The sequence below is a fragment of the Lissotriton vulgaris genome, unplaced genomic scaffold (assembly GCF_964263255.1).
Source record: "Lissotriton vulgaris unplaced genomic scaffold, aLisVul1.2 SCAFFOLD_1127, whole genome shotgun sequence".
Classification (NCBI taxonomy): domain Eukaryota; kingdom Metazoa; phylum Chordata; class Amphibia; order Caudata; family Salamandridae; genus Lissotriton; species Lissotriton vulgaris.
In genome coordinates, this window is record NW_028241743.1 from 433,519 (window position 1) to 449,383 (window position 15,865).

Consider the following 15,865-nt stretch of genomic DNA (forward strand, 5'->3'; position numbering starts at 1 on the left):
TGTTAAAATCATAAAAAGAGTGGAACATACCATAATGAAAAGGTCATCATTCAGATACAAATAATTGCATTAAAACATTTTTAGTTATCGTGACCCTCGTGTGGGATGGAGCCAGAAAGCAGCGGATTATCATTAACAGCGATGTAAACATTTCCATGCTTTCTGTTGGAATTAAAATGTTAATGCCAACGGAAAATGGAGAGGGAGCAAAGTTCAAAACAGCTATGCATAATTTTCTGTCCAGTTTCTTAACTCACTTTAGTTTCATATCCTAGAACATTTACTGGTTAGATCATGTTTGTGCCTAGGGCTCGTTATAGAGGGGGGCTTTGGAAGAAAGGTAGTACAGAAACAGGTCTGAAAAGGACAAAAGGCCGGCAACTTTATGCCCTACTGCCAGGTTCTTATTTTGATGTTCCATTCCTTCCAAGGTTTCATGCTGATTCTTTCTTTTCTATATATTTTTATATGGTAATTTCTCTGCAGCTGTAGAGACAAGTTGCTGTAAATTCTGTCTACGTCTGATGTGATTATGTAGTTTTCAACAACAGAAGTTGTCATTCAGCATTAGAAAGTAAACAAACTTATTTTAAAACTGATCTGGAAGGAAGTTGGACACATGAATTTAGCTCCTACTTTAAATTGGATTGTTTTTATGTTCTAGTTAACACAATGCTACTATTATAACCCCATCCTATTGATTTTTTCCTCAACGGGATTGGGGTATGTCTGATCTTTTTAAAAATTCAGAAGAGTAACCTGAAAAATACCACACTGTAACAAATTGGTAAAAACGCAGGTCACTGATTCCACCTCAGCCACTGGCTTACCAAGAAAAAACAACTTTAGAATATCAGCTCGAATCCCATTCCAGAACCCCATGTCAGAGATGAACTCACACAGAGGCAATATTGTGTGGAGGTGGATTTCACAGAAGAACCCATACCAGTGACATATAGCACACTGCAACAAACTGGTAACAGCAAGAGTACACCTCAGATGCAGGCTTACTAAAAGCTGTCAACCTCAGAACATCAGTTCACATCTGAAAAGAAGAGGCTACTCCTGGTAAGTTGAAGCCTCTTTATTATAGACCAGTCCTGTCAACTCTCAGGCAGCAACTGCCAGAGCCCCCACATGTAGGAAGGTTCCATGCAAATACAAAGAAAGGACCCAACACACCTCCCTTTGTATAACAAGAAAAGAAAAGAAAACAATGAAAGAAATAAAGGGAAAATTAAATGAGAAAATATAATAACAAACAATGAAGAACCAATGTAACCCTTACTGTAAAATACAAAGGAAATAGAATGAACATTGGACAAGAAATGCAAATAACAATATATGCATATTAATACATGGCATAATCACAAAACTTGGTCGGTACAGTTCTCATCCTCGAAGAAAATCTTCTCTGAGCAGAAGAGGATGACTGACCACACCCATGTGAAGGAGTGACCCTAGAAGAAGAACCGCTGGAGCCAGAAGGTGAATCAAGAGTAGCACGTGAAAAAGAATTGACAGAAGGATCAACACAAACACCCATCTTCCCTCCTACATACACAATTTTGGATTGAGGAACAATAGAAATGGCACACTTATTCCGCACCTTCCCATTCTCCAACACCACCACACGTTCTTTTACTTCTTTGACCCTTGCAGGAGCAGAAAAACGAGAATCACCCTTGCGAACAAAACCGGGTTTCTTGATTCTCACCCAATCACCCACACGCACAGGAGAAACATTCACAGAAACAGTGGCATACTTTGACTGAACAGTCGTTCTAACATCAACGACGCCATTAAGTTTAGATGGATCAACAACCTTCCTGGACATCCAATCCTTGTTCAATTTAGAACCGGCAACCCTACCCCCGAGTAACGTAAAAGGAGATATTCCAGTACTAATATGTGGAGTAGTTCGAAAAGCCCATAACATATCTGCAACTGCAGTACGCCATGACAAACCATTCACAAGAGCTAACTGTAGGTGGTCCTTAATAACGCGATTAAAGCGTTCAACTAAACCATTGCTGCGGGATGATAAAGAGATGTCAATACATGCTTAATGCCAAGTTCTTTAAGAAAATCATGCATCTCCTGCGAAACTAGTTGAGTCCCATTATCCGTTACCAGTTCATCCGGAAGCCCTTCACGAAGAAATACATCCTTAAGAAAACCAATGACAGAAGATGAATTAACACAGTCAACAAATTTGACTTCGGGCCATTTAGACATATAGTCTACTAAAACCAAGGCATACAAGGGTGACTCACCAGAAATGCCAAAAGGACCAACGACATCAAAAGCGAGTTTAGACCAAGGGACATTTTTGACTGGCACAGGATCAATAGGAGACGGATGGGCAACTTGGGATTTATCGCTGAGAACACAAGCACAACAGTCCCTAACAAAATGTTCAATGGACCTATCCACACCAGGCCACCAAAAGTCTTCACAAATTCTGCGTTTCATCGCACGAATACCCTGGTGACCCTCGTGAGCAAGATTTAAAATTTTTGTTTACATGCACTCAGGAACAACTAAAAGGCCACCCCTACGTAAAATGCCGTCCACCACGGACAACTCATCACAAACTCTCTTGTAAGGTATTAACTTAGGAGATAATTCATTGTTAACAGGCCAACCCTGAACTAGAAAATTCACAACCAACTTAATTTCCTCATGCTCAGACAAAGCATGCAACCACTCTTGTTCAGAAAGCGCACCATTCACAACACTGACTACAGTTCCCACAGCACATACTACGTCAAGATCATCATCAGAATGAAGCGAGAGATCATTAGCCACAGGAAGACGAGAAAAACAGTCAGCGAAGATGTTTTTGGCACCAGGTACATACGGTAAACAATAATTAAACTCTTGCAACCTATATTGCCATTTGGCGATTCTAGGAGTGGCACGACCACCACCCTTAGTGGTGAACAGGTCCACCAAAGGTTTATGATCGGTCCTGAGAGTTAACACATTACCCCACAGGAAATTCCGAAAATACTGAATGCCCCACCATAAGGCCAAAGCCTCTTTCTCAATGGTGGAATAGGAGCCTTCAGCACCACGGAGAGTCCTGGAAGCAAATGCAATCACTTCTTCACGACCGTCATTTATCTTTTGCATCAAAACCGCCCCTAAGCCAATGTTGCTAGCATCAGTAGAAACAATACATTTGTCATTAATATTAAATAGTTTTAAAGGGCGAGCTTGAACAATTTTTTTTTTTTAGATGCAAAATTGATGAGCACACTTGTCACACCATACAAACTTGACATTCTTCTTGAGAAGTTCTCTTAAGCTTGAAGTTTTGTCGGCAAAATTTCCACCAAATTTTGCGTAATACTCCATGAGTCCAACAAAGGAGCGCAATTGGTCTTTATTGGAAGTCGGAGGAGCATTTTGAATAGCATCTACATTTTTTACTTTCGGTTCAATCCCCTTAGTAGAGATGTGGTGCCGTAAATAGTCAACCCCCTCACGAAAAAACTTGCACTTTTCCTTCTTGAGCGTAAGGCCATGGGTCTTTACTGTATCAAGAACTAATTTTACCCTGCTGTCATGTTCAGTTTCAGTAGGTGCATGTACCAAAATGTCATCCTGGAAGAACACGACTCCCGCTGTGTTTCTAAACAGACTGCCCATTAAACGCTGAAACACAGCGGAAGCCGATGCCAGGCCGCAAGGCATGCGTTTGTAACGAAACGCACCCTCCGGGGTGACAAAGGAGGTAAGATGTCTGGACTCCTTGGAAAGCTCAACCTGATGATAGGCCGAAGAAATGTCGAAAGAGGAAAAATACTTGGCCCCATCAAGCGTAGCCAACATTTCATTAATATTTGGCAATGGTTGGCGGTCAATCCAAATGTTGGCATTCAAGTCGCGCAAATCCACACACATCCTAAGGGACTTATCCGGCTTACGTGCAAGAACAATGGGAGCCAACCATTCTGATCCCTCAATGTCCTCAATGACATCCATGCGACACAATCGTTCCAGCTCCTCTTTCAGTTCGGCACGCAAACTCAAAGGTACTTTACGCACTTTGTGCGCAACAGCTTTAGCACCATTTTTTAAGACATTGCGATGTTGAAAACCTTTTAATTTCCCAAGTTTATCGCAAAAAACATCGGGATACATCTCGATCCACTGATCACCAGACAAGTGTTTCACAACTACATCATCTGGAACGTTAGGAGATGAAGGACACGAGTAAAACTTGGAAGCTTCACGCCTGGATATAACCATGTCAGGGTGGTTAGGATCAAGGATGATCTCCAGTTCCCCTTGTTCTTGCCAACCCAGCAAATTTGCACCATCATTAATCACAAACACAGGACCTGAGGCTGTATCTCCACTGAATTCTAAACTTGCATCAAGTTTGCCCAAAACTTCCACTCTCTTACTTTGATAAGCAAAAATTCTGATATCGGATTTCTGGAATTGGAAGTCACCAGATGTACCAAGATCTTTGATATTAACCAGAGTGAACGGAGACCCCAAATCAGCCAAGAAAATCACACTCACGCCATACCATTCCAAAACTCCGCTTAAGAGAGGAAGTCATGCAAAGGGAGCTAGCATAGAATGAAAGAAGACTAGAAGGTACCCAAGGGGAAAACTGTTCTGATAGCCTCAACAGAGGGTGTCTGACAAGGGTGTATTTTAGCCCCTTTCCTGTTCTTAATATACACAAATGGTTTGGAGGTCTTTTTATTAAGGAGGGAGCTTGATTTTCCTAAAATTGGCAGCAAATCTGTTCCTTTATTATCTTACGCAGATGATACAGTGTTAATGGCAACAACAGCTAATAGCCTTGAGAAAACCCTCAATATTTTATTGATTTTATGTCCTCCCTCGACGTAAAATTCAATTTTATCAAATCGTGTATCATGGTATTGGCCCTGAGACCACAAAAAACGAGAATTTTGTCATACGAGACAAGAGAATGGAAAAGGTAGACAACTTCAGGTACATGAGGAATTCATTTAACAACAAGTTGAATTGGGACCCTCTTGTCACAGCAAGAGCACATTACATTATACAAACAGGGCCGTGGATGGGTTATTTCATTTTGCATGTAAATTAGGACACAAGCCTGTGAGGGAACGAATTACCCTATATAAAGCCAAATGGCTCTCTATTGCAACGTATGGGGCAGGGGTCTGAGGACATCATAAAAGCAGTCAGCTACAAACATTGGAAAACAAATTCACCAAAAGGTTATTGATAACCCCAAATAGTGCCCCCACCCGTCTGTCACAAGGAACTGGGACTAGAGTTTATAGAGGATAACATAGCTACCGCACCTTTGTTTTTTTTAGGCATACATTTGGCTGTCTGAAGAACTATTTTTTTCCCTAGAAGTAATTATAGACTGCCAAACCTTTGCCAATGCCCTAAAAATACCATGGCTCCACTTCTTGAGGGACAGATATCATGAGATAGGATTGGGACACTTTGTTTTGTGACAACCCTGAAAGTATCGAACCGAATGCTAAAGCCATTATTAAAGAGGCAATTTACTCCAGGGCCAACATGCGCTATCTTGAACAAGATGAGATAGGCCTACCACGGATGTCCCATTGCTATATTATCTAACTTTTACTACTGATCTGCAGGCTTGATTTTATTTAACCAGATGCTGTTTACGCACGGTGCACTTTTTGTTGGCATTTCCACGTCAAAGAGGGTGGGCTGACAAGCTCATACTTTGTTCGTGTGACAACTCTACAAGCCAAAGCACTTAATTCTATTCTGCACCTTATAAAAAACGGCGAGGAGTAAATTCTTAGTGCCATTAAGGAAAATCCGCCACTGCACATACATTGTTGCTTTTAACTTCCTGCACACATTGGCTACCCCTGATACCTGCATCGGGGGAGCGAATTACATAAAAGTTTCTATGGCTATTAGAAAACGCTATGAGTAAGAGCTCCCGTACAACAAATGGTTTTATTTCATGCCGTCTTATACCGTTCACTGTAGAATTAAAATCTTATGCCTTGGGAATTTTATGACCTGTGTAATACCATGCTGCTTCAATTCAATTCAATAAGTAAAGAATGTTATGTTACCGGAATTTTATGAATTGTCTTTTTATCCTATTGATTGTAATGTTTTATATACTGTGTTAATTTTATCATAAACTTTAATGGTTCTTTGAACCCAATTAAAGTTATTCTTGACTGACTGACTAGAAGGTAAAAGATACCTCAGCTAAAAGCCACTGGAGTTTTTCATAATGCTCCAAGCCTAAAACTCATTCTCTTCTATGTTCCACGTTTGAGGCTGTTCAAATCCTTCACATTTCTTTCACTCTAAGACCATTCATCAATCAGAGAGTCAATCTCCTGACACTTCTATTGCATCAGTATAGTGTGCATGCTCACCCACTTATAATGCAGAACGTGTAACAAGCCAAGTAAAAGGTCCAGTCCTTATGGGCGGTAAGAAATGCAGACAAGGCGGTACCAAGGAGGCACTAACAAGCCTATTTAGGAATCAGAAGCCAGCATTTAGGAAGGACAGTGACACAAGCCAATGACAAATAGGGGCGGAGAGTGGGCGGGGCTTCCCCTGCATACTTTATTACAGCATGCCTCGCAGAGCGAGCAGCATATGCGCACTGCCGCTAGGCTCGACTTAACTAGGTACTGCAGAGAAGAAAAGGAGCTGGTAATCTGGACAATGTAACTCAGTAACCACCATAAGGCAATCAATTCAACAAACAGCACAGAGTTCCTCTGGTTACCAAATGTTTTCAGCTCTGCCTAGAAACTTTATCAAGGCATACCTTTTTTATCTCAAATCACATCTATATTTTCCTAAGGTTTTAATTCATCACTTAAAATGGTGAATGTCGTCACTAAAAAGTTTCAAATACCCCAAATGAGGGCATGCCAACATAATGAAAAGAAAAATATCAAATTGAATAATATGCCTTTACCTCAAAAACATGCCTTTAACATTATTTACATATCCTTTTATACATAGATAGGTTCCAAAATCCTTCTAATTCCTTGGGGTTTGACTCCTTCCAGTGGCTGAAACTAACTGCTCCCCTGAATTGTCCCAGAAGGGATAAATGTTGTGTATTATTCAGCAAAAGTAACATTTATATCACTCTGTATATATAATATGCCATTGTCCCTTGTTCTTCCCAAGATACAGTTCCTCCATTGTCAGGGTTTGCCAATCAGGCAAGCAGGCTCCCTCATTTGTCATGTTAGTCATGGTCATGAGCCCCAACAAATATGCTTTGTAATCAAAGCATCTTAATCTCTCCAACTGGTGTGCTAGCCTTTCTTTGTCTTCCACTAGAGGTGCCTGCTATTCTCAGTTGTTTGATCTCCTAATCTCAAGGTCACTTAATAACATTGCCTGCTTTTAACAGTTGCACAGTAGCATTGGTCTAACCCCTATCATTGTTTTAATACAGTGGGTGCGTACTATTGTTCTACAGGCATCCCATTCAATGAGGCAGTGCCCTTAATTTCCCCAAAATAGGTTTGGATTGTCTGCCGTGATGAGTGCCAAAACACCTGGTCCTCAAGTGTCTCAACTTTCAGTTTCCAAGTAGGAATCGTTGCTCGAAGTCTGTTCCGTGCCATTCTCAAGAGTGATGGGTTATCATTTGAGAGAATTCTGTCCAGATATTCCACAAGTACCACCGTTTGGTGTGTTCAAGAGCAGCATAAGAATTTATTTATGTAGTAACCATGCTACGCTGGTATTTTGTAACCAAGTAGGTTTATTCAGAAGAAAGAGAACAGGTGGTAAATCACAGGTAATTCATAGCCCCACCAGGAGCAGCCTGCTAGCTGCTCAGCCCCTCTCATCAACTGTCACACCACATTCAGTGACCCAGGCATTCTAGTGAAGGTCCACTCACCAACATTCCATACAGAGTAGACACACACAGGCTGAGCAGCTAGAGTGAAGAAACATAGGGAATGAAACATCATGTGAGGATACTACATATAGTCTGACATGTAGATCTTGTATGTCAGAGTAAAAGGTGTATAGTTTGATATGTGAATAAAGCACTCTCCATTAGTCTACCAAATGCCATCACATCACCCAGTATTAAATGTTCAGGTTGTCCTAGCAGTCGCCAAAGCCAACATAGGACGACAGGGCCTGTCCATTTCAGCTGAGAAATCTACTGTTATTTCTTGTAAGACTGTAATCTGGTCTGCATTGTGAGCATATATGTTTGAGTGCTATGTCTGACTCAGGACTGTAAGCAACCCCAGGTCATATCCATATTAGTATCCCCCTGGCATAAGCGGAGTAAACAGTTTAATACAGCTTGCCCCTCTGCACCTATGTAAAGCCAAGGCCTCTTCCTGTGTTTGATGAGTCTCCAAAAGAAAGGCAATGTGAGCTCCTCTTATTTTAATGTATGCTAGTCTTATATAGTTTCATGGCATTTTAAGCCCCCTCACATTCCACATGAGGATTTTGAATTTTAGCTGCTTGCTACCCACTATGTGATAGACAGCATGGCTTTTCAGCCTCCAAAGCTCCCAAATGTTTTCCGTTGTGATCTTGTGGTGTTAAGGTGGACTGCATCACCTCCCTGCTTATAATTTCACACGCAAAACCCCATCCTCACTGGCTTTATCTGTCATCAGCTGTTCTGGGGGGTCACTTCAGCCATTTTTTTGGTTTATCCCAGAACTTTGTGACTGCTCAGAGTCAAAGTTTGATGCTTCTTCTGCCGTCCCTATAAAGTGACCCGCAGTTGCGTCATCCTGAAAGGAAGCATCCACTGCCATTGCTGTCTCTATCTTGCTACACTGGTTATTCAGAATCTTCTATTCCTTGTGACTCTCCTTTGCTGTCATCACAACATAGCTGTCCCGCGGTATGCACTCACTGTGGCTGTATGGGTCGCTATCAAACCCCAGACCTCTTTGGGGTCGGTGAAGAGTTGGCCTGTCAGAACTTTTAATTTGGATGGGTCCATGAAAATATACCTCACTTAACCACGATAGAAGAGGCTCTTTGTTGCTGGACAGCATCTGTAAAGTCCGGGAAGATCATAACTTTACTACTCCAGGCAAAGGCGTTGATACTCTGTCTAGTGCATAAAAAGTCAATAACCGGTCAGAAGCCAAAGTCTGCACCAGCCAACTTTCTTGGAGTGTAACCATCTTGCTGCCTTTGATCCACTAGGGTAAGTTATTCAAGAAATCAAACATTCTCAGTTAGAACTCTTAGGTATTTCTGTAGCTTCTTGGTGGCTGGTTTCAGAACTGTTATGTTCCCTGCATTACTGATTCATTTTGCCACCGTCCTGTAATCACCCCATAGTAAGCCCAAGATGAAAGACAGATCTTTATGTTCTAAAGTATCCTTGGTGGTTCTAATAACCTCAAGAATGGCATCAAGTGTGTTTAATTTCTCAGTTTCTGTACTTGATAGCTGAGGGGCCCCCTCACAAGTCTCAAATGTTCCATGTACTCCTTAATTTATTTGGCACCATTGTTTCCTTTATCTTAGATTTCCTCAACATTGTGGAGCACTTTATTTTAGTTCTATTTGTTTTGTGGCAACTGCCAGAGGTTTTGCGATAGGTCAGTTCTTTATGTCATCCCTCAGCTCGATGGCTGGATCCAGGGAGAAGGCAATCACCTATGGGGGAGCACAGTGGCTGGGTTAATTCCTGTTTGAATTAATCTTAATGATTCAAATACGAATATGCATGCTCAACATAGTCAGTGCCCCTTCCTGCTTGCATGTATTTGTCAGACTGCAGTCTGTTCCTAATAGCAGTTTCTCTCCACCTATGCTCACATACTTCCTCATTGAACTTAAGGGGCAAGAGGCTTAGTCACTCTAGGGTACGTCACCATGTCTCCTAAGGTCTTACTGCGGTCTTGTTCCATACTTTGTTTCAGGCCGAGCAGGGAGCTCTCCCCTCATGAGAATTATTTTTGCAAACTGCCAAGTCAGGTCCTCTCTGAACCGGAACACAAGGAACCCAGGACCGGTTTTGCCCTCATTATGGGCTCATTAGCCAGGTACAGCTTGGTTCCAGTGACACTGTGTTCCCGGTACCCACGTCTGGGCATACCGTCCCAATTAAGGCGACACAATTAGCCAGTGGCTGACATTAATTCAAGCATTCCATCCATCACTGTTTTGTACACTTATTGTGTCGCCCTAAATCAGACGGGTTTGCCCAAATGTGGGTCCCGTTCACATGGTGTTTCTGGAACCAAGCTGTACCTGGCTGATGAGTTCATAACTAGGAAGAACCCGGCCCTGGGTTGCTTGTGTGCCGGTTCAGGGGGTACCTGGCTTGGCAGTTCGGGCTAGACTGTTCTTAATGGAGCAGGGTCAAGATTGATTTGCTTATAGCCGAGTCCGCACTGAGGTGTCATGATGAGCAAAATAACGATGGATACCAGTGGTTGAGATGAATTCAAAAGTTCCATCCATCACGGTTTGTATGCTTACTGTGTTGCATAAGTGGGACGGGATATTCCCAGACATGAGGCCCGTGCATACTGTGTCACTGGAACCCAGCTGTACCCAGCTGATGAGCCCAAAAATAGGGTGAACCGGTCTTGGGTTGCTTCTATGCTGGTTCAGAGAGAACCTGGCTTCCTTCGATGGGAAGCCAATTGAGGTTTTTGAGGTCTAGTGAGATGTGCTCAAATCGTTTAAAACCTGTTAGTAGCCGGGAAGTCGTCATAGGGAACTGTTGTAAGGGGGGCTAGGTGGGTTTTAGGAGTTTGTGTGGATGGCGTTACCATAATCCTGTTTTGAAAGGACTAAAGACTGCACTACTGTCTTAAAATCATCAGTTCAGTTAGGGATAGTTACATAAACACAGGAGAGACTTTTCTTTAGAAACTAATCTTTTTCCTGCAAATTCATTTTGTATCTTATTACTTCAAATCTTCTTACTAGTTGGAAAGTCACCACTGGATTCTTCAGCAACAGGTAAGGAAAGCATAGCAGAACAAATGAAGATGCACTACACACATAGTTACAAAATCAACTAGCTGCTTCGAGTGGCATTCTGCTCCAAAGGTTAATTTTACAAAGTACATCCAGCTTTCATAGATGATTTTTAAAGTATATTATTATCATTACTAACAATTGTTGCAGTATAGCATGAAGGACTCCCATTACACTTGCACAATGTAAAGTCAAGATACAGCCTTGAATAGGGAAAGCAGAATGCAGTATAATACCAACGGAATGATTTGACTCTCTCTCTAGCAGTTCACTCTCCTCCAAAACAGACAGGTCTACTTAATGACCACAATTTCTCACCAAAGTCACCGCTGCTATTGGCCTGCACACTGCAATTCAGTTTCGAGATAACAATGACCTTCCCGGGAGTGGATTACTTTCAAGGGGAGATAGATTAGAATTCAGTTACCAAAACACCTTCCCTCTCGTAAGCATAGTATGTTATGTTAACAAAAGTTTATAAAGCGCAGGGTCACCAAGAGGTTTCATGGCGCTAATCATGCGTAGTGTTGTTGTGTAAGGACTATTAATAGGCTTGCTCAAACAACCATGTTTTCAGGGCCCGGCGGCTTGCTGTGTTAATTAAGAATGTCTGTCGACACCATGCTGGGCGTAAGCCATGCTTCTGGCCTAGACTGCCTCCCCTCGGAGTCGACGCTGGCGCTTTTTGTGAGGTGCAGTGTGATTGTTTACTGCTCAATAAAAAAGATTTAATACTAAATCCCAAGAGGTTGTCCAGCTCATGATTGTCAATGGGAGAGAATTCCAAAATTTGGAGGCAAGGTAGGAGAACCTGCAGCCTCCCTATCGTTTAAGTTTGATGGCCTGGATGGTTAGTAGGTGAAGGTGGGCTGATCGTAAATTACGCCGAGGGACATGCTTTATGACCATATCACTGATAAATTTTGGGCTCTTGCAGTGCAGCGCCTTGAAGGCTAGACAACCCATCTTAAACGCAGCACGTGGAGCCACGGACAACCAGTGAAGTTTTAACAGCCAAGGCCTAGCCGATTGCCATCTTGGCTGTTTATAGATTAATCTTGCCGAGTGATTCTGACCTATTTGTAGATGTTTGAGCAGAAACAGTGGCAGACCGATGTGGAGAGAGTTTGAGAAGTCAAGGAGTGAGAGAACCAGCGCTATCACAACCTGTATGAGGGCTGGGTCAGCAAATGAGCAATCTTCCTGATTTCACGCAGTTGGAAGAGACTGGTGAAGACCACTGCACCCACTTGTCCTCTGAGTGAGACATCTGCATTTATAGTGACCCCTAGACTTTTCACGGAGGGGGAAGGGGTGAGGGGGGTCCTAATTTGCTCGGCCAACAATGCGGACCCCAGCAGACATCGCTCTTCCCGGGCAGCACTAGTTCCATCTTTACTAAGTTGAGCTTCAAATGATTAAGGTCCATCCAGCGCTGGATATGGAGCATAGTAGTTTGAAATTCCGCAGCAGAATTAGGAGAATACAGAAAGACGAGCTGAAGGTGATTGGCATAATTGAAGATGGTTATCTTTCTGTTTTTTAGTGAGTGAATCAAGGGCCTGATGTAAAGATTGAACAGCAGTGGGGAGAGGGACGAACCCGGCGGGACCCAATAAGAAGTGGCCAATTTGGGGGCAGTAAAGGCACCAAGAAGTATGGTTTGAGTTCTGCCTGTAAGAAAAGACTTGATCCAATTGTATGCAGGTCCTTGTATACCTGCTTGTTCGAGATGTTATGATAGACCGTGTCGAACGCAGCCGACAGATCCAGTAGCACAAGAGCCTCTTAATGTATCCAGTACCGCAAGGATTACTGACTCTGTTGGGTGAGCAGGCCGGAATCCAGCTTGGTTTGGCTCTAAGTATTCTGATTGTTCAATGAAGTTAGAGAGGCCCCTGGCCACATGGGCCCCCATAATCTTAGCCAAAAAGGGAAGAAGGGATATAGGACGATAGTTAGAGGAATTCAGGGGGTCAGCCCCTGGTTTTTAGGTCTCGCCTGTCGATGCGCATGCGCATCGAGCTTGTTAGGTCTCGCCTGTCGATGCGCATGCGCATCGAGCTTGCGAGACTATGGGGGCTTAAACACTCTTTAACCAACTTGCAAGGAATCGTGGCGATTCCTTGCAGTGCACGAGAAATTTAAGCTCAATGCGCATGCGCATTGAGCTTAAAAGCGCGTGCACATGCCCCCAGCCGCCTGCCTTGCCCACTCTCTCTCTCACAGCCTCCCCCAGCTCCGCCCCCTCACTTCTTGATTGCGGCCGTGCCTCCCCTACTCTCCTCCCCCCTCCTCCTCCTACTCTCCTCCCCTGCCTGCCGTGTCGCACCTCTCCCCTCTCCCCGCTCCGCCCCCACCCCGCCGGAGCCTCGCATCACTCTGCAGTCTCTGCCTCGCGCCCCCAGGAGCTCCAATCCTCAAACGACTTGTTGGTGTATGTGCCTGTGGAAAAACAAGGTGCTGGCAAGCCAAAGCCCTTCTTTTATTTAATGAATGAAGATTGTTTTAAAATGGAAAGGCTTTGAAAATTGCTATTTCCATTGAAGCCATACTACTTGTTTAACCTATGTCCTATGTCCACGCAGTATCGCCTGTTTACGTGTTTGTAGTGCCAAGATGACGGCCAACCACAGCTTCAGAGCACCTCTCTCGCGCACAATCCACCCCGCCGGAGCCTCGCATCACTCTGCAGTCTCTGCCTCGCGCCCGCCATTGCCCCCTCCCCTTCAAGGGGACTGAGCACGTGCTCTCATTATCTCACCTCCCTTTATAATTAATTTACGGTCTTTGCAACTCCCCAGCCATGTGTTGCTTTGTTTTCGCTGCTTCTTTGTTGTTGTGTCGCCCCACATCCGCCTCTCACCGCACCGACGCCACCTCGCCTCAGACGGCCCCCTCCCTCCCCCCCCTCTCTCTTTCTCGCACACTTCTTTCGCCTCCCTTTGAACTTCTCCCAGCTCAATTACTCTCCCCCTAATTTCCCATCACTTCCCTTTACAGCTCTTTTTCGCTCTCCCTCACAAATTCCCCCTCCTTACCAATTCCAACAGATCACCCCTCCCAATACTGTTCGTCACTGGGCTATAAGTGGGATGCAAAGGTGTTTGGGGGAGGGGGTCTCCAAAAGGTGTTTGGCCTATTTAATTAAGGGTGTGGCTTAAATATGTAAACTCATTTTCTGTGATTTCCATAGTATGTGCCACCCAACCTGACTTTTGGTTCCTCTCCCAGCTTTCCTTTATTGCATCCAGTTATAGAACACAAAAATTGACGTGCACCAAAAACCTAACAGGACTATTGCAATTTATTTATTTATGTGTTTTTAACATAGCGCGTACTTTACCCAGAGTTGTCAGAGCGCTTTAGACTAGAGCAAAGTAAATTACATAAGGAAAAAGTGACTTACACCTTAATGTGTTCAGACATATGTAAAATTGACATGCTTGGCATGACACTAAAAGTTGTTGCCCTTTCGGCTGCTGTATTTTATTGCCGCGGTAGCTACGAGCTGGCTCGATGCTTCCCCAAACTCCCATAGTGTTTACTATTGCACACAGTTCTCTGCTGCAGACACTCAACCCTCTGAGTTAACTCATCATTTAATAAACATTTTCCAGCTGGAGCCCTCTTTGGTTTCTTCCCTGGTGGGAACCACTGCGTATTTGATTCAGGTCGCCGTGTGGCCTGTTTCAGATCACGTTTATATGCGAAATAATAGCTTTCTGCGCCGCTGCAGGGGGTTTCTTACCTCCACTCTAAATATGCAAGGATGCGATAAATGACGTCAAAGTACAGGAGCCGAGAGGCCTCCTATTTCTCTGAGGCGCGTTCATGCGCACGTCACCTCCGTGCACACAGAGGTGGCTCGCGCGAGTGGACCGTGCACGCATGTGCATACTGATGTTTCTTTCATCCCTGCCCTATCCCTGGGTTTCACCTCACCCCCTATGTCCAACGCATCCACCACCACATCCACCACCACATCCCCCACCACACCCACCACCACCACATCCACCACCACATCCACCACACCAACATCCACCACACCAACATCCACCACACCCACATCCACCACACCCACATCCACCACACCCACATCCACCACACCCACATCCACCACACCCACATCCACCACACCCACATCCACCACCACATCCACCACCACCACACCCACCACCACCACATCCACCACCACATCCACCACCAGGTGCAAATGCAATGTTCTTGGATTTTCGTCACAATAAAATACACTGAACATAATCTTCACAAAATTAATTTACAAACGTTTAAGCTATTGCCATTATAAATTACAATAAATTTTATTTAAGTATTAATTATTTACAAAATTAAAAGCCATTGTTATTTGCAATATCAATACATCTAAGTCACGTAAAGACAACACACATTGCATTACAAATGCTATAGGTGTCACATTTGCGAAAGTTAAAACTATTGACATTGTAACTGACAAAGCTATTACTTTTGCTATTTTCAAAACCAACACATAAATAAAAAAAGTGTCCTTTACAATACCAATTGCTCAAACTTTCCTAATGCGAGACCTATTGCATTTCCAATGCTTGTTTAAAAGAGGAACTACTGTAGCCTTCTTAAGGGCACTGGGTACCTCGCCGGGACTCAGTCAGGAAAGGGAGAATGCTGTGAGGTAAAGCAGAGAAAGTGTCCCTCAGGACAGGAGGTGGGCAGCAGTCATTAGGAGACCCGATTTAACATGGGTCATGAGATCTAATAGTATGTTAGGACATATAGCCGCGAAGTGGTTCATAATAAATGAGTTTCTGGAGATGTCATCCAGTGATTCTGTGTTGACAGTGGGGGGGGGGGGGGGATACTAGCCTTGATGGTGGAGATT

General features: G+C 43.6%; 1 protein-coding gene across 1 annotated transcript in view; it reads right to left on the reverse strand.

The window, feature by feature from the left end:
* The window catches only part of LOC147669895 (proteasome assembly chaperone 4-like), an 82,185-nt gene that overhangs the window by 52,768 nt on the left and 13,552 nt on the right, over positions 1-15,865 (reverse strand). The window lies entirely within an intron of this gene.